The sequence below is a fragment of the Oryx dammah genome, unplaced genomic scaffold (genome assembly GCF_014754425.2).
Source record: "Oryx dammah isolate SB20612 unplaced genomic scaffold, SCBI_Odam_1.1 HiC_scaffold_26, whole genome shotgun sequence".
In the NCBI taxonomy this organism is placed as follows: Eukaryota; Metazoa; Chordata; class Mammalia; order Artiodactyla; family Bovidae; genus Oryx; species Oryx dammah.
Window position 1 is genome coordinate 80,970,918 of NW_024070210.1, and position 24,144 is coordinate 80,995,061.

General features: G+C 36.7%; 1 protein-coding gene across 7 annotated transcripts in view; it reads right to left on the reverse strand.

Annotated features, from left to right (window-relative positions):
• NEO1 (neogenin 1) overlaps positions 1-24,144 on the reverse strand; it is a 228,124-nt gene that overhangs the window by 71,962 nt on the left and 132,018 nt on the right. The window lies entirely within an intron of this gene.

Sequence of the window (24,144 nt, forward strand, 5' to 3'; positions counted from 1 at the left end):
ACTTAACTGTTTCTAGGTAGAGATCATTAAATTCAGTACCAGGCATGTTGCTCTCAGTTAAGTGGATGCAGTTATTTTAATCTGACACCCACTTATACCAGCCAAGCAAACTATCTGCAGCAGGCATGTTTAAGTTTTCTTTAGGAATTTCATTTTGTAAAAATTTGTTCCTTTTTCATAATCTTTTTCTGAAAATAGATTAGGTTTAGAACTTCTTTAAAAATCTTCTGAACCTCCTTCCAAAGTTAAGAAAGTATTGGGGAAAATGTCTGTTTTGCCAGCCCTGCATTTCCATATGTAAAGGAATAACTTAATTTGTATTTCCCAGGAACATTCATAGCAGCATTGTTCAGAATTCAGTGAACACTGAACAGAACTGAGTCAGATTTACATGGTGCTTATTGCTCCAAACATAACAGCAGTGTGAACGAAAGCAGAGTTCCAGAGCATTTCTTTGGGGGAGTGTTAACAAGTATGCCATAGAAAAGGAAAATCATCATATTTGAGAGATTGTGGAAACTGGTCATGCTTATCACATGTTAAAGACTCAGCAATTTTGTAGGGAAGAAAGCTGTTCAGTTTGTTAACCTAGCATTTCTTATTCTTATTTGAGAATGAAATCTTTTTCCACAAACAGTGATCTCGTTTGGGCAATCCTGAACTAAATGATACCCAAGTGATACCTGAGATACTCTTGAGCAGAGAGAGCCTTTACAAGAGCCCGTGTCTGACAACCTCCAGTCATGGTTCAACTGCTTCAGCAGATAATCTATTTCACATTTTTAATTTAAAAATAAAAATGAAAAAGCTTGTTGTAAAAGTTACATATATAATACATAAATATACAAAGTACTTTAAGAATCAAAGTTTCACTTTGCATTATCTCCAAAATACCACCCTTATTTTGGTCCATGTTCTTCCAAAAATTTCCCTTTTCATAACATGTACACATAAGTATGAGAATGAAATTATACCAACCATGTTACTTTCCAATCTGCTCTATGTTATAATATGTTTTTAAGAGCTTCCTGTCAGTATAATAAAGAGGCCTCATTATTCTCAACTGCTGTATATTACTCTATAATACAAATATATCACAATTTTATTCATTTCTTTATATTGTTTGCATTTATGTTGGTTAATTATTTAAGGCTCCTATAGATAATGCTTCTGTAAACTTTCCTATACACATATCTTTGTGCACATGTATAAACATTTCTGTAAGATAAATTCCTAAAAGTGAAAATGCCGAGCCAAAGGTTTGTAAATTTGAAAGTTGACACAAGATGGTTATTTTGGCTTCAGTTTCAGGACAGAGAGTTGAATACATCTTTGTGTCTACTATTTTATTAAAAAACAACAATAACAAATAGGACAAGAAATAGACACACAAACGCCACTTTGGATAAAACTCAGATATGTGCAATCTGCACTCAAAATATATGAAAAACAAAACCAAAAACGGGGAGAGAAGTAAATTAATTAATGGAGCAAAGTCAATCTAAGTGCCTCCAGAGGGACAGACTGATAAGACTCAAACCAACTGACCCTGAGGAACTGGCAGCACTTCAGAAGACAGTGGTGATGTAGGGGGCAGAGGCCTTAGGAGCTATAAAATCTCCAACTCACTCATAAAAATGGAGCTTTACATTCAGGAGAAACCAAATCAAAGAGGCTCTGGGCTCACAGGAGACCATCAGAAGTACTAAGACCACATACTAAAAAGTTTGGAACTGCCTATCTCCCTGGCTCAACAAGTTCCAGTAGGCTGGCAACCAGGCAGGCTTAATATCACTCTGAAGGAGATTGAAGTGAAGATGTGAAGTGAAGATCTAAAGATTTATCCTGATCGTTCTCTGGATAAACTGAAGCAGAGAACACTTACAAATACTGCTACCTGGTGAGTTCTCAGCAACAGTTACAAAACACATGGCTACCTAATTATTCTATACTAAAGCTCAGCAGTCAAAAAAACTTTACCCTCAAAAGTTTAATGAAAAACAGGATATTTGCACAAAAAGTTTAATGGAAAACAGGATCTTCCCAATCTAGGGATCAGACCTGTGTCTCCTGAATTGGCAGGTTGAAATCTGTGTAGAGTTACGTTAATAGTGATTATATTGGTATTAACTTATGTCAGCCTTTGGGCATAGTTCAACAAGACAGTCGAAAAGATAAATTTATACTTGTAAGCATCATTGCTTTTTCTTAATTCTTGCAAACTTCTGCTCCTCCAAGGGTTAGTGCAGATGTCATATTTTTCCATAAAATTTTCATTTAGTTCTTTTATACACTTCCATTTCTTTACTGAATTACCATTTGTTCCCTCACAATGTTCATGTTTTCCTTTATATCTGAATACATTTATAATAGCTGCTTTAAATTCCTTGTCCGCTAATTTCACCATGTTTTCCATTTCTGGGTTTGTTTTCTACCAATTGACTTTTCTCCAAATTGTGATTCACATTTTCTTTTTGGCATGTCTACTAATTTTGATTATATGTCAGATACTGTGTATGCTACCTGCTGCTCGTTTAAATTTTGTCATTTTTTTAAGCAGAGTGTTGAATTTTGTTCTGGCGGGCAGTTAACCCAACTTGTTCCTATCAAGGTGTGTTTTAAGCTTTTAGTATGGTTCTACAGTGGTCTTGAATTTAGAGCTGTATTTGCCCTATTCTTAAAATACAGCCTTTTTATAGTATCTGCTGAGTGCCTGGAAGGTTTTATGAGGTCTCTCTCTACTCTGGTTGAATAGAATGTGAACATTTCTCACCTGTGTGTATACTCTAGTAATTTTTCAGCTTTCCAGTAGCTATTCTTTTTTAAAAAAAATTATTATTTTTAATTGGAGGATAATTGCTTTACAAAGTTTTGTTAGTTTCTGACTTACATCAAGATGAATCAGCCATAGGTATACATATGTTCCCTCCCTCTTGAACCTCCCTTTCACCTCTTACCCCATCCTACCCCTCTAGGATGTCACAGAGCACCAAGCTGAGCTCCCTGTGTTATAAAGCAACTTCCCATTAGCTATTTATTTTATATATGGTGAAGCATATATTTCAATGCTACTCTCTCAATTCATCCCATTTTCTCTTGCCCCCACTGTGTCCAAAGTCTGTTCTCTATGACTGAGTCTCTACTCCTGGCCCTGCAAATAGATTCATCAGTACCATTTTCTAGATTTCATATATATGCATTAATATATGATATTTTTCACTTTCTGACTTACTTCACTCTGTATAACGGGCCCTAGTTCATCCACCTCACTACAGCTGATTCAAATGTGTTCTTTTTTATGGCTGAGTAACATTCCGTTGTTTCTATGTACCACAATTTCTTTATCCATTCACCTGTCAGTGAACATCTAGCCTGTTTCCACATCCTGGCTACCATAAATAGTGCTGCAATGAACATCAGGGTACATGTATCTTTTTCAATTATGGTTTTCTCAGGGTATGTGCCCAGTAGTGGGATTGCTGGGGTCATATGGCAGTTTTATTCCCAGTAACTATTCTTTCCTTAGTAGGCGTTCTTTGCCTGGACCGTGGAGAATCTGGTCTGTTTTGTGCAGCTCAGTGTTTAGCAGAAGACTCAAGGGGGACCCTGTACAGCTTTCCTGAGCTTCTTTGCACATCTCTCTTCTCTCTAGCAGCCTGCCCCACAAAGTCCACTATCATTCTAGCCCTAAACTCTGATCTCTGTCTCCTTAGCTCTCTGAGACTGCTAAGCTCTCTGCTCCCCCTTCCTAACCCCGTACTCCAGCCTGGAAAGTGCTTCCAGGAAGAAAGCTGGGTGTCATCTCTTAGGGATTATTGTCCTGCATATTTTCAGATGTCTAGAAACATTTATTTCATATAATTAGTCCAATTTTCTAGCTGCTTACATGAGGAAAGCCAGTAGCCACTAGCTACTCTGGCATGGCCAGAAGTATAACTTCCAAGTACTTTAGGTTTTTACAATAAATATCTCTTTCAAAGAAGTACTACTATAATAAAAAACATTGTATTAAAAATATTTCTAAGCTCTTATCATTATAAGAAACATTTATGTACTTTTACATTAATTTTTGTATTCATTTGTTTCCTTTGCAGGAACTAATATCTACTACACATTCAATAAATATTTGTTCAGTGATTGAATAAATAAAAACTTTAAGTCTGGTTTGCCAAAAGAAATAAAATAAAATGACTTAGTGAAATTATCCCAGTATTTCAGATACTATCTATAAGGTAATGTCACCATAAAACCAGTGGGCCAAAGAGATAAGTTATTTTTATAACTGCTGTTGGAAAGCCAATCAAAATTGCCGTGCTTGTCCCATTTTGAAATTACCATAAAAATGTATATATGAATGTTCAAGTATCTCAGTTTTCACCCTTAGAATTTCTCTACTGGGTCCTACTTCACAATTCAAACAGAGAGGTTCATTTTCCCTTACTGTAGATACCTCAAACAAAGCAATCAAAAAATCTTGAGAAGCACAGAAAAACAACTAGAGTCCAATAAAACAACTGTTCCTTCAGATTAAAGACATTCATATGAGGCATTTACACTCAATGGGGAAACAGCAATTACACCAAGGCTATTAATCACAACATTTCATTAAAAATAAAAACACACAATGTGAAAAGAGCTGCAAATTATTTGCTCTTGAGAGTAATCTGTCATATAAAGGAGCCAATGAAAAACATGTGGCAGTTGCAATGAGTTCAGGGCTGTACACTGGTTGTTTTCCCAATGGAATCTCTCAACAGAGTAGGCATATTTCACGGAAGCTCATTAGAGAGACACATAAGAGAAAGATGTCTTTTTGCTTTCTCAAACTAAGAGGATTCATCACTATTTCCAAATTTAAAATGGAATGATACTGAATTAAAGAAAACTAAAGCAGAGGAGTACAGAGAAGGCAATGGCACCCCACTCCAGTACTCTTGCCTGGAAAATCCCATGGACGGAGGAGCCTGGTAGGCTGCAGTCCATGGGGTTGCTAAGAGTCGGACACGACTGAGCAACTTCACTTTCACTTTTCACTTTCATGCACTGGAGAAGGACATGGCAACCCACTCCAGTGTTCTTGCCTGCAGGACAAGGGAGGGACAGAGGAGCCTGGTAAGAGGCCATCTATGAGGTTGCACAGAGTCAGACATGACTGAAGTGACTTAGCAGCAGCAGCAGCAGCAATGCTACACTATGGTGATGGCTTAGGCTTAGCAATGTCACAGTCTGATTTATAAACATCTGCTTTCAGGAGACTTTGTATAAAGAACAGCTGTAGCCCTACTACCTATGCCCTATCCCATTCTGCTGGATGCCCGACATGAGAGTTACTGTTAAAAAAACTTAAGATAAGTTATTTTTATAACTGCTTAACTTCTGCATTGGCCAGAATGCCAGAAGTTACAGGTAACATAGGTTCAAAGTACGTAACATAGAAGCTTTAGAAAATAAAAGCAGATTTTAGTTTAAAGCAAGGAAGAATTTCTTAAACCATAAAGTTCTACTCAACAGTAGAATGGGATAGATGTCTTGTGAGAAAGAATGCCCTATCACTGGAAAATACCAAGGGTGACTGACTGTAAAGACAATAACTGTATAGGTAAAATTTGTAACTATAAAATTCTATAATTTTCCAAAACAGGAAAAAAATGGTCTTTCCAATAAATCTCAAGCATTCTATGCTTAACATATCACTTGTTTGAAATGGCACAAATCTGTTACATACTATTAAAAAGATACTTTATATAATCAAACTGCTTTGTCAAATTGTGACACGGATTTTAAGACTTGACGGATACATACTATTCTCCTTCTGGGTTTACTGTGACAGGACAATGATTTATTTGATGCCTATTTTTGATCTATGAATCATCTTCCATATTATGATTCATGTTATTTAACTTCTAGAAGCAGAAATCAAAATGCTTATTTCACATGCAAATAACTTCCAAATATCTTGAATCTCCTTGAAATATTTATGCAAATTCAGATACCTTTATCCATACCAGTATAATGAGGACCCTCTAATTAATTCTAGAACTATTTGTTATTTCCCAAATATTCATAAATATTAATCCCAACAGCAGGATTAAAACAGATATGCTCAAGACCTCTACTCACATTTAAATAAAATCCACACAAATATTTATAAGTCAACATGATGCAGAAGTTGATTTAGAAGGACCCACTTACAAATTAAAGACACAAATGAAGCAGAATAAATGTAAATTATTTATTAATAATACTTACCAAAATGGTACATGTTAGGCAATGCTGGGAATCATAAAGATAAATGACAAAAACGATAGAAGGCACAAATCCTTCTCACAGTGACCTTTTAGGTTAGTAGGGAAGAAATTACATGCATCATGGGGTCATAAAGGGTCAGACATGACTTAGCAGCTGAACAGCAACGACAATGACAAAAATAATAAAACTGAAAACCAGAATGGCTATATGGATAGCAGAATGCTTGTAAACGTTATTGGTTGTTTACCCTTAAGACTATATGATTGACTGGGAGCTCTGGCTTGCTGCTGCCCAGTACCATAAAGATATCGTGTGACATACCAACAGTCACAATTTGAAGTACAGTTACTACTGAATGCGTATTGCTTTTGCACCACTGTAAAGGTTGTCTGTACTTCAAACTCTATGCCCAAATAATTTGATAATGAAATACATTTCTTGAAAAATATAAATTATGAAGACATACACAATAAGAAATGTATGTCATCAAAAGCCCTGTAGCTATTAAAGAAACAGTCAATAATTAAAAACTTTCTATAAAGAAAGCACAAGCCCCAGATGATTTCACTGGTGAATTCTACCAGCCAGTCGAAGGATAAACAATACTAATTCTCTACAGTTTCTTTGAGAAAATAGAACAGAAAACTTCTAAGCCATTCTATAGAATAAGCATTATCCTAATATCAACACCACACAGATACTGCCAGACAACTCTCGGCCAGTGTACCTCATGAACACAAATGCAAAAATCCTTGAAAAAAATATTAGCAAATTAAATAAATAAGTAGGGGAGGATAGGCAAATCTTCTGTGCAGAAGAATGGCAAATAGTTTATGTACTCTGCCTATGAGGAGATGCAGCATAGCTCACTACTCCTTGAGTGCAGGCTGTGCACTGTGGCTTCCTTCCAAAATGTACAGTATGGAAAAGGGGAAAAGGTGTCACTTCACAGTAACAGACCTGACAAACACTACCTCAGCAGGTGATCAGCATCAACACCCAGTGATTAGCCATGCTGATGGCATACACCTTGACATGAGGTGATGAGAATGCAAATTTACTTCTTCGATCCTCCTCCCAAAAACACATATTCCCAGTATAATCACAAGAAAAATAACAGACAAATCCTAATTGAAGGACATTCTGCAAAACACTTGACCAGTGCTCCTCAAAACTCGTTATCAAAAAACAAGGAAAAACTGAGAAACCGTCAGAGCCAAGAGAAGTCTAATGAGATATGCTGACGAAATGTAATGTGGTATTCTGGAGAGACACCGGAACAGAAAAAGGACAGTAGATAAAAATTAAGCAACTACTAATAAAGTATCATCTTTAGTTAATAAGAAAAAGTATCAGCATTGTTTAATTACTTGCAGCAACTGAATCTTACTAATGTAAGACATGAACAATAGGGGAAACTGCATGGGATATAGGGCAACTCCTTATATTATCTTCATAACTTTTCTATAAATCTAAAACTAATATCTAAAATAAAAAGCTTACTAAAATGTAGGCAGAAAACCAAACTGGACTCAAAGATAAAATTAGGGGGCTGGAAAATAATTCTAAGGATTTTTTCCAGAAAAAAAAAACAAACACTTAAGGACAAGAAGTGGCATGTAAAGCGAAAGTTTAAGAGGACTTAACAGAATAAGCAGGAAAAGCAATAAACGTCAAATACATCAAGTCATAAAAATGTTCTGAACCTAAACAGATGTCTGTTTTAAAGGGATCACTCAACACTGCATAGTATAAATTGGGAGTGGAGAAAGAAATCCACATCTTACAACTGCAGAATTCAAAGGATAAAGATAAAAATTCCAGCAGCTTATAGAAAATAAAACAAGTGACTTTTATCTAAAGATGAAAAAGATTTTCAACAGTATGCCAAAAGACAATGAAACCTTAAAAGAGAGCAAATAATGTATTTTCAAATATGTAGTCTTCAAAATTTATCTCATACATCTTTTCTAAAAAACGTATGATGACACAGCATAATAACTTAAAAACGACAATTCCAAGAAAGCAGAAATTGTAATCCAAAGAATGTATTTGGGGGGAAGGTACAATATGTGACCAAGAAAGCGGTGAAAGCGTGGTGAAGTCTTGCAATTATCCGGTGAGGGGAAAGAGATCATGATTAGCCCTAAGTGCTGCTGGGAGAAAACATGGGTGGATATGTATGTCAAATTTCAAGGATAACGATTTGATAAATAGAAACAAATTAAGGTGGACTGGCAGGACTTATAAGGACATAAAGACAGTGTAAAGCTAGGTCTATAGTCGATAACCATAAAATTAAAAAAAATGGCGGGGGCTTCCCTTGGGGCTCAGCTGGTAAAGAATCCACCTACAATGCAGGAGACGTGGGTTTGATCCCTGGGTGGGGAAGATCCCCTGGAGCAGGGAAAGGCTACAGACTCCAGAATTCTGACCTAGAGAATTCCATGGGGTTGCAAAGAGTTGGATACAACTGAGCAAATTTCACTTCACTTCACTATAAGATAAATAAGAACAAAAGTATGAAAATGAAAAATTAGAAAATATACCTATCAGGCAATGCTGTTAAAAAGAAAGCAGGCATAGTAAAGTCAACAGTGGACAAAACATAATTGAAGGCAATAAGAAATAGGGCAAAATGAACGTTTCCTGCTGATAAAATAAACACCCTGCTTTTTAAATTCTAAGATGCTTTCTAAATTCTAAGATGCTTTCTAAATTCTAAGTTTTTTGGTTTTTTTTTTTTACATTTTAATGTCTCTGAAGTCTGGATGCATCTTATAACCCATGGTGTCTTACACTGTATGAAACACAGTAATCCACCAGGAAGCTAGGCCATGATTCCTAATGTATTAACAACATAGTTCCTAAATATATAATGCAATAATAGAAACACTAGAGTTGAACAAATCCATAATCACACCTTTCTTAGAAATTGGCAGATTTAGTAGACAAAAATTAAGTGAGGCTCTAAAGAATTTTACAAGCATACTTAATAGATTTAATCTAATATTTATAAACCATAACATCCAGTAAACGTAACACCCATAGAACTGTCACCAAAAAACCAACCAAGAATTATATCACAAAAGGAACCTCAAATTCCAGTGAATTGAGAAATGCAGTCATCTGCTAACAGTAAGGGAACAGTAGATGTAATATAATTGCTATACAGGGAAGGTGAAGGGAGCAGAACAGAAAACCCTAAAAAGAGTTCCCAACAGTCTGAAGCCCAAATGAAGTTGTATTAATTCAGTACTGGTCTTCCTGGTTGTGAGAGAAGAATAACATGCTCCAAAAGGAAATAATTAAAAACTACCCAAATACCTGAAATGTGCACTGGCACAGCTGCTGAAGAGCTAAGAGACTGGTTAGGGGCACAATGTAAATGTGAACACATGCCCAAAAAAACGGTTGGCTAAGGCTACTTATTTTGAGTGTTCAGTTTCAAAGAAAGGGAATAGAGCTGCATGTGAACGCTTCCACAGACTTCAAAGCTCCTCCTCTGAGGAACTAAGTCCCAAAGGCAGAGCAGAACTAACCTGATACCAGAGGAAGGCATGCTATTGGAAGTTTTAGTAGGGGTATGTTCTGTTAAGCAGACCTGGCAGTGAACTGCTGGTTTAAACAAATGACTTATATAAACAATTGAAGGAAGTTATAAAACAAAATGAACACTAAACACTCCTCCCATTCTTGTGTGTGGGAGAGATTTTTCAATTTTAAGGAAATCATCTGACATTTTCCTGACATCAAAAGCACTCATTAAAAAAGGTGTGCCAGTCGCTAATGACGCACCAATCACAGCAGTGAGCCCAGAAAAAAGATAGCCTTCTCTCCTTTCATCCTAAATCAAAATGCTGTTTCCTAAATAAGGTTCCAAAACCCAAGAGGAAAGGGAAGACAAACCATGTAAGGTATTTCTGTTCATCACCCATTTAGACTAAACAAAAAGGGAAAACTGACTTTGTTCCAGTGCGCTTAATGATTTACATTAACGTCTAATCACAATTTCCCAAGACAGCATAGCATTTTTAAAGATGCGTAAGTCCAAACTCTTGACGGTTTTTATTTCCTCAGATTGTATGAAATGTTAACAGAGTGCAATAAGTACCTAATCCGAATCTTTAACAAGAAACTACAAGAAACTGTCAAGAAACTACAACTACTAAATGTGTAAAGGAGTGTAAACTGAAGAGGAGCTCTAAATATTAGGAGAAAATTGTCATCAAACTAGAAGCCAGCTAAAATGTCTTTCACATTCTTTCTTTCTATAACTGTAAGAGGAATCTCAGAGAGTAATGCTGGTGATGAACAAAGACTTTTTTTTTTTAATATGCATACAGCTAAAATATTAGGACATTATAGTAGTTATGAGGCAGTAGTGACATTTAAAACGCTAACACTATAGAAAAACAGTTCTCAAAATGCATATCAAATTAGACTATACTTTTTATGTCTAATTCTCTCTTAAGGATGCATCAACAGGGAGATATTCTCAACAACACTGAAATCTGAAATGAAATACACTCTGATCCAGCACTGAAATTATACGAAATCAAGCAGCCAGATTGTCAGTGATGTCTTTTAGACCCAAATGATATTCTGCCAACTGTGACATTATTGTATAATTTAGCATCTTTTAAATATAGCTACCAATTAAAAGATATTCAAACATACTATCTTCCTTCTGGTGTTTTATCACTGCATAATGGACTCTTTCTTTATAACAAAATAATAGCATCAATTGAAATTCAAATCTACTGTCTGATAACCTCTAAATCCATTTTTGTGTCCAGGAAGGTCACCTGCAAAACTTCTATTTAACTGCCAAAAATTATAATTAAGGCACTAAGTTATTACCTGGACCTCACAAGTCTTGGTCTTAAATTCATGATTTTTGACACAGATGAAATGTCATGTTTGTTTAAATGTTAAACAAACTAATCATACTTTAACTCTATTTCTACCCCTCAGAGCTATCTAAGGGCTTCCGAGGTGGCTCAGTGGGTAAAGAATCCATCTGCAACGCAGGAGAAGCAGGAGATACTAGCTGGATCCCTAGGTTAGGAAGCTCACTTGAAGGAGGGCATGGCAACCCAATCCACTCCAGTATTCTTGCCTGGAGAATCCCATGGACAGAGGAGCCTGGCGGGCTATAGTCCAGAGGGTAGCAAAGAGTCTAGAACAACTCAACAGAAATGCTGACAAACTTCCTAACCTAAGTAAACTAAGCTCATAACCTTGGATTTATACAGAGAATCTCTACGTGTATTCAGTGCAAAACTTCAATCTTTTCAGCTTCCTTATCTTAAATATTAAAAAAATCACAAATCATGTCCTATTTTCCTTGTAGAAATATCTACCTGCCATTTAATAAACATTTCCCATATATGAGCCATTGAAGGATAAGAAGAATTTCTTTTTCCACTGTCAGCACCTAGTTGAGGGTCTCAAACATGATATCTGATTTGGTAGAAAATTCTCCTAATCAGTATCACAGATGCCATTATTTTCTTCTCTAAACTCATTCAATGTATTTCTAATATCCAAATCCTCCTAAAGTGCTATTGTTTCATCATGTACTTTTGAAAATTGCTAGGGTGTAACAGCTAATCAAAAGATTCCAACCTTTTAACTTGGTATTAAATAATCTGGCTTATACACATCTTCTACGATGTACAATCTTGTATTTCTGAGAATGCTAAACTACGCTGCTTTCTACTGTTCAGATGTAGTTTGAGCCTTCTTACTTATATACCTGAAATGTCATCCTTCTTTTCCACTTTGTGTAACGTGACCAATTTAAAATTCCATTCATCCTTCTATGCTAAGTTTAAATGCCATATTCTCCAAGAAGCCTTCCTTGTTTGTCAAACCCAGCAGATAGCACGTATTCCCGTTCAGAATTACAGGAGCACTCTGGCATTCAGCAGAGCTTGTACTGTAATTCTTTACATTCATAATCAAAAGCCTCTACCCCAGTAACTGTCCAGAACCTCTTAGATGCAATACACTAGAAATGTTGGAATGATTATAGAATATATCGTCCATACTCAGATAACTTTGAGAGTGAACAAAAGGCACTTTTGATAATTGTGCTGGGACAACAGTCATAAACTAGAATGTCTCTGGGAAACTAGATTCATGGTCATCCTTGTAAAATGACAAACCTGACCAACCTTGTCAATAAGTGTCAGCGCAACAGACTGAAGATTTAAAAGACAAACTTGAAATTAAAAGAATGCAAATGATTCGTGTCTTAAAACATTAAGTTTTCTTAAGAGATAAAAGTGAATTTTGAAACTGAAAACCTAGTTATCAGTCCTAACTTTGATGCTGGCTAGTTCTGTGATACAAGATGAGTCACTTAACTGAGACTCCAGCTCAACTCTCATTCTTTTTCTGATGGACTACATAGTAGGGTTAGTAACTATGAATTTTCATTAACACAGTATGTATTATGTATTCAATAAAATACCTCACTTACCAAAATTGCTTTCAATATTTTAATGAATTACACTGACTGTCTTAGTATTTATATGACATGATTCACCTTCCAAGGGGAAAATGCTGTAATAGAAGATGTTATATTTGAAGGTAAGAAGATAAGCTACTTGGAGGTAGTTGCCAAATAACTGTTAAAAACCTGTTTTTCTCATACAGCATTTTCTTTCAAGAAATAAAAACTCAGAAAGTTTTAAACTACCCTGAACACTAAGCACTTTTTTTGACTTAAAGAGTCAAAATCACTATGTATAGACCCGATTGCAATATTCCAAGCTTAATTTCTAATAGTTTTTACTCGGCTTTTCAAAAACTTAACAACAGTACATTGTTTGTCCTTGCCTCAACTTTAGATTTTTCCAGTCCTACTCCTCATATATAATCACAGTTAACAGATTCTTGTGTAGCTTTTTAAAACTTTCTTACACCACCACCATAACCTATCTACTGGGGCTTCCCTGGTGGCTCAGCAGTAAAGAATCCCACTGTATGCAGGAGATGTGGGTTCAATTCCTGGGTCGGAAGATCCCCTGGAGAAGGAAATGGCAACCCACTGCAGTATTCTTGCCTGGAGAATCCCATGGACAGAGGAGTCTGGCAGGCTACTGCCCACACGGTTGTAAAAGTCACACATGACTTAGCAACTAAACCACCACCACCACACATACAAGCATACATAAACCCAAAGCCTTCTCTTCTACCACTTCTACAAATCTTTTCTGCAACTTGCTTTACTGGTAATATAACTTGAGTATTTCCCCATATCTACCTTATTTACCTTATACAGATCTACATTATTAACAGGTATCTGGTATTACATTATATTCATGTGTTTATAATAATCAGCCTCCTTATTGGCTGCATGATTGTATGGGATTGTTTGTCGCTCAGTCATGTCCAACTCTTTGTGACCCCATGGACTATAGTCCACCAGGCTCCTCCGTCCATGGGATTCTCCAGGAAAGAATACTGGAGTGGGTTGCCATTTCCTTCTTCAGGGAATCTTCCCAACCCAGGGATCGAACCCAGCTCTCCCGCACTGCAGGCGGACACTTTAACCTCTGAGCTACCAGGGAAGCCCAAGATTTATGCTAGTCTAACACAAATATATATAGATAGCATATTCAAAAGCAGAGACATTACTTTGGCAACAAAGGTCTGTCTAGTCAAAGGTCCGTCTAGTCAAGGCTATGGTTTTTCCAGTGGTCATGTATGGATGTGAGAGTTGGACTATGAAGAAAGCTGAGCGCCAAAGAATTGATGCTTTTGAACTGTGGTGTTGGAGAAGACTCTTGAGAGTCCCTTGGAGTGCAAGGAGATCCAACCAGTCCATTCTGAAGGAGATCAGCCCTGGGATTTCTTTGGAAGGACTGAAACTCCAATACTTTGGCCACCTCATGTGAAGAGTTGACTCATTGGAAAAGACTCTGATGCTGGATGGCATCACCGACTCGATGGACATGAGTTTGGGTGAACTCCAGGAGTTGGTGATGGACAGGAAGGCCTGGAGTGCTGCAGTTCATGGGGTCGCAAAGAGTTGGACATGACTGAGTGACTGAACTGAACTGAACACAAATATCTTTAAATATTTAGTAACTATTTCCCAAAGACAAATTATAAAGAGGATTATATGATGAAAGGGTATGTCAATTCTAAATTATTATTAAATCGCATTTCAAAAAATTTCTATTGTCATCAAGAATGCAAAACACTAGCCTCTTCATACTCAAGTCTGATGAGAATAGAGAAGTTAAAACAAAAAAGGTAAACCTTTAAGTACTGACATGTACATAAAATACTATTTGGTAAAGTCACAAAAAATGATTTCATATCTGCAAATAAAAAGATATAAAGCTTTTACATGAATGTGCGTGTATCTATATACATACACACACACACATATATACATATATATATATATATAGAGAGAGAGAAGATTACTGTAATGCTCAGGTCCCAACTTGCACAGCCCATCAGAAAGGCCTCCCTGTCTATCCTATTTAAAGTAACTCTCAATATACCCTCAATAACTCTTAATCAGAGCATTCTTTTTATTTTCCTTAAGTACACACAAGCCTGAATTGATTTCATTTATTTATTTGCTTAAGGTCTGTCTCTGTTAATACACCAGAAGCACTATGAGGGCAAAAAATCATATCTGCTTGTTGATTATTTAATCCCCACCATGTCGTGCAATGCATATAAAATTTTATATCATATACAGAATTCTGTTCAACAAATATTTACTGAATGAATAAACACATATACAATGTCTGTTAACAAGGGCTATCTCTAGAAAGTGAGACTGGGGAAGGATGAAAAGAAAAGTCCATTTGCTTTTATTTCAGTCAATTATGCATTCTAAGTTGCAACCATGAACATGTATTATGTTCATCTACTTTCACGCCAAGCTTAGTTTTATTTCAAATATCTTGCAATCTGGTCACACAGATCTTTTCTCTTATTTTACAAATTTTAATGATATAACTGAATATTGAATGGATTTTTGTTGTCTCTTAAAAAAAAATCCTCAAAATTTGCTTCATGAAATTAGCCTTTTATATCACTTTGATTTGCTTTAATGACAACTGAATTCCCATTCAGTAGTTTTGCCTTTGCATACTCTTTCAAATTACTACTACCTTAGAGTACTTACTGGAGAAGGCAATGGTGCCCCACTCCAGTACTCTTGCCTGGAAAATCCCATGGGTAGAGGAGCCTGGAAGGCCACAGTCCATGGGGTTGCTGAGGGTCGGACATAACTGAGCGACTTCACTTTCACTTTTCATTTTCATGCATTGGAGAAGGAAATGGCAACCCACTCCAGTGTTCTTGCCTGGAGAATCCCAGGGACGGGGGAGCTTGGTGGGTTGCCATCTATGGGGTCACACAGAGTCGGACTCGATGGAAGTGACTTAGCAGCAGCAGCAGCAGACAGAAAAGGTGTCTTGAAAAGCACCATATATTTAATGCATCTGTTTCTAAAACTGCATTTAATAGATTATTTGAGTGATGCAGGACCTCAGATCATTTAATTCCTTAACTATATATAAAATTTAAAAATCACAGAATTTCAGTACCTGATCCAATCACTCAGCAAGTTAATGCCAGATAAGAACCAGAACCCAGGGATTGACCTTAGATGCATTTTCAATATTAGAAAGCTCCTAGACACGGAATTCATGTTAAGAAGTCATATTTCAACACAGCTATCTTGAGTTTAGAGTTTTCTTAAAGTTATAATTACTAGTTGTTGCTGTTGTTTAGTCACTAAGTTGTGTCCAACTCTTTTGTGATCCCATGGATAGTAGCCCTCCAGGCTCCTCTGTCCATGGGATTTTCCAGGCCACTAATACTGGAGTGGGTTGCCATTTCCTTCTCCAGGGGATTTTCCTGACCCATGGATCAAACCCATGTCTCCTACATTGGCAGGCAGAATCTTAACCACTGAGCCACTAGGGAAGCCCATAATTACTAGTACAAAAAAGCAAAAAACTAACTGGAATTTATCTTTTAATTAAAATCAACACCAAACTATTATACATTCTAGTGCATCGGATTTAAAATATTCCACTAATGACTAACAACTTCCTGCTATCTAGCCAGCTTTTAATCATGCCAGGTCATTAGTCACTTATTCCAGAACTTCTACTATTCAATATTTACCTCAGATACAAAATGGAATTTTTTACAAATGCTTCTGTTAAAAAAAAAAGGAAAATTCAGTATGTATCCTTATCTCCCATGGCCATAATATCCTAGAAGTCATTTAATGAGTTGGTAAAGTATGAATTTCCTTTACTAAAAACAAGTTCACATTACTCCCTTTTCATCAATCCACCTTCCCTTACTGGAACTAAAAAACTGCCAATTATCAGACTTGACATGAATGAATATACAGAGAAAAATTACATTTGTGTTTTTACATTTTAGCCTTACATGATAGTTTTGGAATCTATTTTTAAATTCCAACTGACAGGAAGAAAGGGTAATAAAAAGTTAACAGACAAAAACACATTTTACCTTATTTCTTACTACACATACTTGCAATAATTTATATGCTAATACTTAAAAAATAATTCAAACATGATTATAAAACAAAGTATATTAGCATAAAATGCAATAGTTTGAACTGGCAGCAAATAATACTGCTGTGTTAAATAGTTTTAAAGCCACAATCTTCTAAAATCAAGAAATACTGTTCCAAAAGTGCATGTGTAAACACTAAAAATTACATTTTAAATGTTTAATATTAAGGAAGTATGTTTGACATGAAACTCAGAGAAACAAGAAAATAGTATGGTGATTTCCAGGGGTTGAGGGATGGAAGAAATGGGGAGATGATGGGAGATGGGGAAATGGGGAGAAGTCCAGGAGTATAAACTTCTAGTTTAAGAGTTGTAAGTTCTAGGGATGTAATGTACAACATGTTGGCTATAGTTAACAATTCTGTAGTGGATACTTGAAAGTTGCTATGAATATTGAACTTTAATGTTTGTACCATAACAACAAAAGGATGTGTTAACTAACCTTATTGGTGGTAAACATTTTGCAATATATATATATATATATATGCATCAAATCATCACATTGTACACTCAGTGTTCACCTTAAACTTACACAATGTTTTATGTTAATTATGTCTCAATAAAGCTGCAGGGGTGGAAAGGAGGTACGTTTGAGACATACTCATTCTCAAATAATACTTCCCAATTTGATTAGAAACCGTTTCCTAGTGTTGTTGCACAGATGTTTCATATATTTTAACTATAATTATGAAATTTCATTTAATGTTCATAGGTAGTAATTTACTTAAAAATCATGCTATCCAATTATATCACAGCCCAACTGTGGGTGCTTGAAAGTACCTTCCTGCATCCAAGCACTAGCCAACAGCTTGATGGTCAGGATTTACAACTACACACTTCCAAGGAGAATCGGAAAATTCCTTTTACAAAAATAAGACTTTGTGTCAAAGACACTCAAATACTTTCAGTTCAGTTCAGTCGCTCAGTCGTGTCCGACTCTTTGCGACCCCATGAACCGCAGCATGCCAGGCCTCCCTGTCCATCACCAACTCCCAGAGTTCACTCAAACTCACATCCATTGAGTCGGTGATACCATCCAGCCATCTCATCCTCTGTCGTCCCCTTCTCCTCCTGCCCCCAATCCCTCCCAGCATCAGAGTCTTTTCCAATGAGTCAACTCTTCGCATGAGGTGGCCAGAGTACTGGAGTTTCCGCTTTAGCATCAGTTCTTCCAAAGAAGGACTGATCTACTTTAGGATGGACTGGTTGGATCTCCTTGCAGTCCAAGGGACTCTCAAGAGTCTTCTCCAACACCACAGTTGAAACACATCAATTAGACGGACCTTTGTTGGCAAAGTAATGTCTCTGCTTTTCAATATGCTGTCTAGGTTGGTCACGTTACTTTTAAACAAGGTATGGGAAGATAAGCACCACCACAACAAGTTTCTTTCCACTTTCCATAATTTACTCCGTGGTGTTTCTAGTGCCGAAGTGTCTCAGAGGTAGCAGTGGAGATGTGCTAGCAGACTCTGCAGTTCGTAGATCTCCATCACAGGTCCTCCTTGGAGTCAGTCCCCATTGTGCATCTTCTAGTTATCTACATACGAAGTCTGACTCTTTTCTCTTGTCCTTTAGTCCTCAACCTCCTGCCCCTCTTCTGCTTTTCCCCACCCACCCAAATTTCTTTAAATTAAAAAAAATTTTAAGTGACACAGACTTTCACTGACCCTCACAAACTATCAGGGCTAAAAGATACGCTATCAGAGTAGAATGCCTGGCAATTTTTTTTTTTTTAAAGGGCCAGAGAGTTAATGTTTTAGGTTTTGTGGGACATATGGTCTCAATCTAAACTACTCACTTCTGCCATTATAGAGTCAAAATTTTTTACAGACTGGACAGACAATCTGTGAACAAATGTCTGTGGCTGTGTCCAGTAAAACTTTATATACAAAACCAGGAGGCTGGCTGGATATGGCCTGTGGGCCACTATTTGCCAACTTTAATCTTGTCCATCCTCCTTTGAATACCTCTACAACGATGATTCCCAAATTGCACCTTTTAAGATATTAATGGATCTACTTAAAAAAAAATTCATGGCTAAATAGATTTGGGAAATACTATATATATGAACTGAACCTGTATTGGAGAAGGAAATGGCAACCCACTCCAGTGTTCTTGCCTTGAGAATCCCAAGGACGGGGGAGCCTGGTTGGCTGTCGCACAGAATTGGACACAACTGAAGTGACTTAGCAGCAGCAGCATATGTGCTCATGGAGATTCACAATGCTATGAACACAAAGGGAAAAGTTCCAAGTGGGTCAGACTCTACCCTTCTCCTGCAGGATACTTGAGTCTCTGGTCCTTGTTCCACTAAATCAAAGGACATCAATGAGGTTTACCAGAATTTGCTGTTTACTTCCTGCCACACAGCCCAGCTCTCTTGTGAAGGACATTATTTGTAACTCTTAACTGCTATCCATGATGTTTTTGGTAAAGTTCTCAAAATTATGTATTTGGTATCTTTTCTAAACTGCAGCACTGACTGAAAGATGGCTTTGCTATTAATTAAAAAAAACTTACTAATTATAAAAGTAATATAGAGCTATTTTAGAAGACTGAGAAAATATCACTACCCAAAGATAACCACTGTTAACATTTTGGTGTGGGAATGTCTAAATGTGTAACTCATTAATCTTTTCAACTAAATTTGGATTATTTGATATATATTATTCTGTACTTTACCATTTGACCAAGATTTTCCTGGTATCAGTAAAGATTGTTCAAAGACATGGTTTTTAATGGCCAAATAACTTTTCCATCATAAGTTTGTATACTATACTTATTTTAACTATTTCCTCTATTTTGGGATATGCAAGTCATTTCCTAACTCTTCTCTCTGTATCCCTACCTTTTTCTCTTCTAATTACCAGTGCTGATATTAATATTTCTTGTCCTAATCTCTGATTCCTTCCTTAGGGAAAAATCCTAAAACAACAATTAAAGGGCTGAGTCAGTAATTTTTAAGATAATTGTCCAAATGGATTTAGTAAACGATGTAACAATTTACATTTTCACTGAGGGTGAAAGACATAAACATAATCACCCTAACCAGTCATAATAAATGAACATTATAGTGAATGGTCATTAAAATATATAAAATCTTTATTAGGTAAAAGTGGCATATCACCAAAAGTGATATAATTTTATATCTTTAAGTGAGGTGAAACATTTGTCATGTTTAGAAACTATCTTTCTTTGCCATATTGTGAATTTTATGCCTATGCTAGTCACTTTATCATATCCATTTGTGTGCATTCCTGTTACATTCACAACACTCAGTTCAGCGCAGTCGCGTCTGACTCTTTACAACCCCATGAACCGCAGCACGCCAGGCCTCCCTGTCTATCACCAACTCTCAGAGTTTACCCAAACTCATGTCCATTGAGTCGGTGATACCATCCACCCAAATTTCTGTAATTCTTATATTCTTCCCTAGCTTGTCCTCTTTAGTTAAAGTATTTCTCATACTTTACATGTAGCTCTCAGTTTTACGTGCATGTCACATTTCTTAAAGTGAAGTTGCTCAGTTGCGTCTGACTCTTTGTGACCCCATGGACTGTAGCCCACCAGGCTCCTCCATCCATGGAATTTTCTAGGCAAGAGTACTGGAGTGGGTTGCCACTTCCTTCTCCAGGGGATCTTCCCAACCCAGGGATCGAACTCGGGTCTGCCACATTGCAGGCAGACGCTTTACCGTCTGAGCCACTTTACTTATAAAACCTTTAAATTTTTATATCCTGAGACACCAAACTTTTCATCTGTATTCTTTCATTTCTAAGTTAAATTATGATAGATTAGCATCTAAATGCTTATTAACTGGTGAATGAATTAACAAATCCTGGTGTACTGTAAATGGTGAGACTCTTCTATAATCTTTCAACATTTTAACGGATTTAATTTAAATTTTAACTCTATTTCATTGATATAAGGTAAATGTATAGTTTAATTCTTTCTAAATCACTAACAAATTGTTTATGCCATATGATGTATGATTCTTCAACCTACACTGATTTTATATTTCACTTTTTCATACATTCAAGAATCGTGAAGTGTTATTTTTTCTATATAAGTTCCTTTTCCCAGATTCTTTTAGACTACCATATTTTTTAAATGATATACATAAGCTTGAGATTAAAGGGAAGTGTTTTAAAAATCAGCAGGATAGATGCAGGTTCTATTAGAAATAACTTAAGTAACTGGAATTGGTAAGAAGGAAAACCGGTAAGGGGATAAATCCTATCTTTAAGTAGATAACATAAGACATTGAGGTGTAAGTCCACAGAAAATAGTGGTGGTTTAAGGCATAAATAAGAATGAGCTCCTGACCATTAAATATATTTGTTACTTGGTGATAAGGTCATGGTTGGGGAAGGTGGGATTTTTGGTTGTCCTAATACAATTTTGGCTAAGATCAAGTATAATATGGGTGCTTCTCAGGTGGCAAAATGGTAAAGAATCTACCTGTCAAGCAGAAGATGTGGGTTCAATCCCTGGGTTGGGAAGATCCCCTGGAGGAGGGCATGGCAACCCACTCCAGTATTCTTGCCTGGGGAATCCCATGGACAGAGGAGCCTGGTGGGCTACAGAGAGTCCATGGGGTTGCAGAGAGTCAGAGACAACTCAGCAACTGAGCACACAATACAGCCTCAGTATTAGATAGGCCTGGTGCCTCTTCTTCCTATGGCAGCCAGAATCTGCTTTGTATTTGTGTTGGTCTTTAGTGATAGTTCCCGATTCTTCCTTCAGTAGTAAAGACCTCTCCTAGCTATTGGTGTAGGATTATAGGGCCCAAAGCAGTTTTATGCACTTCTTTCGGAGGTAAAGGGTTTTCTCTTCTACCCTTTCACAGCAGCAGTGGGTCTTTGCCTGTGTTCTACGGACCAGACGTTCCTCCCCCAAGAAGCAGAGTAGCTTTGCTTCTAATGTCCTTCCAGTAATTAACGAAATAAGTTTTTCTGCCCTGCCCTACTTGTTGGAGGCTTAAGGGAGTCTGAGTAAATGGGAGGGGCTTTGTATCTGTTTCCCAGCATCCACAGATCACGTCCTTCACCTTTACTCCACCAGAACAACTTTTTTCGAGTTCTCTACCTTGTCCCCAGTCTTAACACTAAACATCCTCTGAAGCCCCAGGGAAATATATTTGCAGGCAAGTGTGAACACCCCTTTTATCTGAGGCCCCCAGTGATTCCAAACTAGGCCATACTTAGTCTTCAAAATTCTGTTAAAATTTTAGTTAATTTCTTCTTATGCATTTCTATGGCAGCCATCTCTTTCTCTCATGTTCTACCAAAGGTGAAACAATTCATGACCCATTCTTTGGGAGAGGAGGGTTGTCTAATTCTTTGCAATAATTAGGTTACTTGGTTTTTTCGCAAGTTCCACTCTCTGATGGGCTCACAGAAATTATGGTTTTGTAGATGATCCAGCTTTTGATCATAGGTGAGAGTGGTATGTTCTAAGCACATTCTTGACAGCTTGAGTAGAAGTTTCCTTCCACTTTGATTAAATTTCTTCTTCTATTTTTGTAAAGGCATCATCATTTTTTCAGGCGCCCAAATAAAACCTTAGAAGTATACTTGATTCCTCTATAATAATGTTTTACATCCAATCAGTTGATAAAGTCTGAATTAGATACTACCATCTCTTTATTAGGATTCTATTTCTCTAGTACAAGTACTTATTATTTCCTCATGGCCTTATAACAATATTTCTTCGGCCACTGTCTTCTAATTAAATCTGACTTTATCATTAGACTCCCTTACTACAGAATTGCTTTGATTGTTTATAACTAACGCCATAATTAATCTGATCCTGTTCTGCCTCAACACGCCACCTTTTTATAGGAACAGATACTCTAATTATTCTGTTTCCATACTGAGCCAGGTCCTCTTTTTAACATCTGGTCCTATCATCTTAAGTCTATTACAAAGGGAACATGTTACATGAAAATCTTTCCTGTTCACACAGAGTTCCTCTCTCCTGAACTGTATGCTGCCTTATTGGAATTATTATGGACTGGGTATTCAAGTCATGCACATCTCTCACATCCCTTACAATATCAAAAACTTCAGAAAGGCAGAGATAAGATTTTATAAATTGTTATAATCTCTTTTCGTTTTCCACAGAAATTTTATCTCACAAATTAAAGTACCAAAAATAATAACAAGACATTTACTCTCCTTCTTGGAATCCATGCATCCTTAATGTATACCTGACAAGGTCACTAAAAATTTTCAGTAGCTCACAAAATGTCTGTTTTTGAAAGCTTGTTTCAAAAAGGATAAAACACAGGTCAGTTCAGTTCAGCTGCTCAGTCATGTCTGACTCTTTGCAACTCCATGGGCTGCAGCACGCCAGGCTTCCCTGTTCATCACCAACTCCTGGAGCTTGCTCAAACTCATGTCTATTGAGTTGGTGATGCCATCCAACCATCTAATCCTCTGTTGTCCCCATCTCAAAACAGTATATAAAAATCCTATATGCTATTTGAGTGAAAAGCCAGAGTAGATGCCATCTTTGCCAATGAGCTTTCCTGACCACAATGGAACCTGGACTTAAATTTGACTCAGATATCAAATCAGATGTCTAAAGCAGCTCTTCCTTATGCATCCTTGAGAAACGCACAAAATGAAAAATACTTTTCCTGCTAAAACAAATCGTATACCCAACAGTTACCCTTATCAATTTCACATAAAAGTGTCATCCAACAATTCAACTTCTAATAATTTAGTATGAGAAAATAATCATATAAGGATGTTCAGCATAGCCTGTTCATCATAGTAAAAAACAGGAAACACTGTAAATATTAATCAATAGGGAATCATTTATATAAAACAAAGTGCATATATACTATTCAACAATGAAAAATGTTTATGCAGATCTATATTCAATGATATGGAAACATGTCCAAAGCATGCTGTTGCAAGAAAACAGGTTATAAAACCATATACACATCTATGCATGCTTATACCCAGTACTCCTAGATGGCAGGGATTAAAGCATGTGCCTGTAATCAATTTACTATTTAAGCTCCACATTCATACTTTATTGCCTGCTCTGCAAAAATGAAGCTGAGCCCTTTACATTATTTCTCCTTTTGCCAGCTGACGTGTTAAAACCTTATCAGTACCGAGTGCTGGTGAGTAGCTTCCTTCAGTACCCCAACTCTGCTGGTGTATTCTTTTTTAAAGCAGAATGCCTTCACTGAGACATCTCCTTGTGAACAACTTTTCCTCAGCACACTAGACAGCAGGCTTTTAGCAAGCTTCTGTGGGACGGGAGCATGGCTATTTCTCCATCA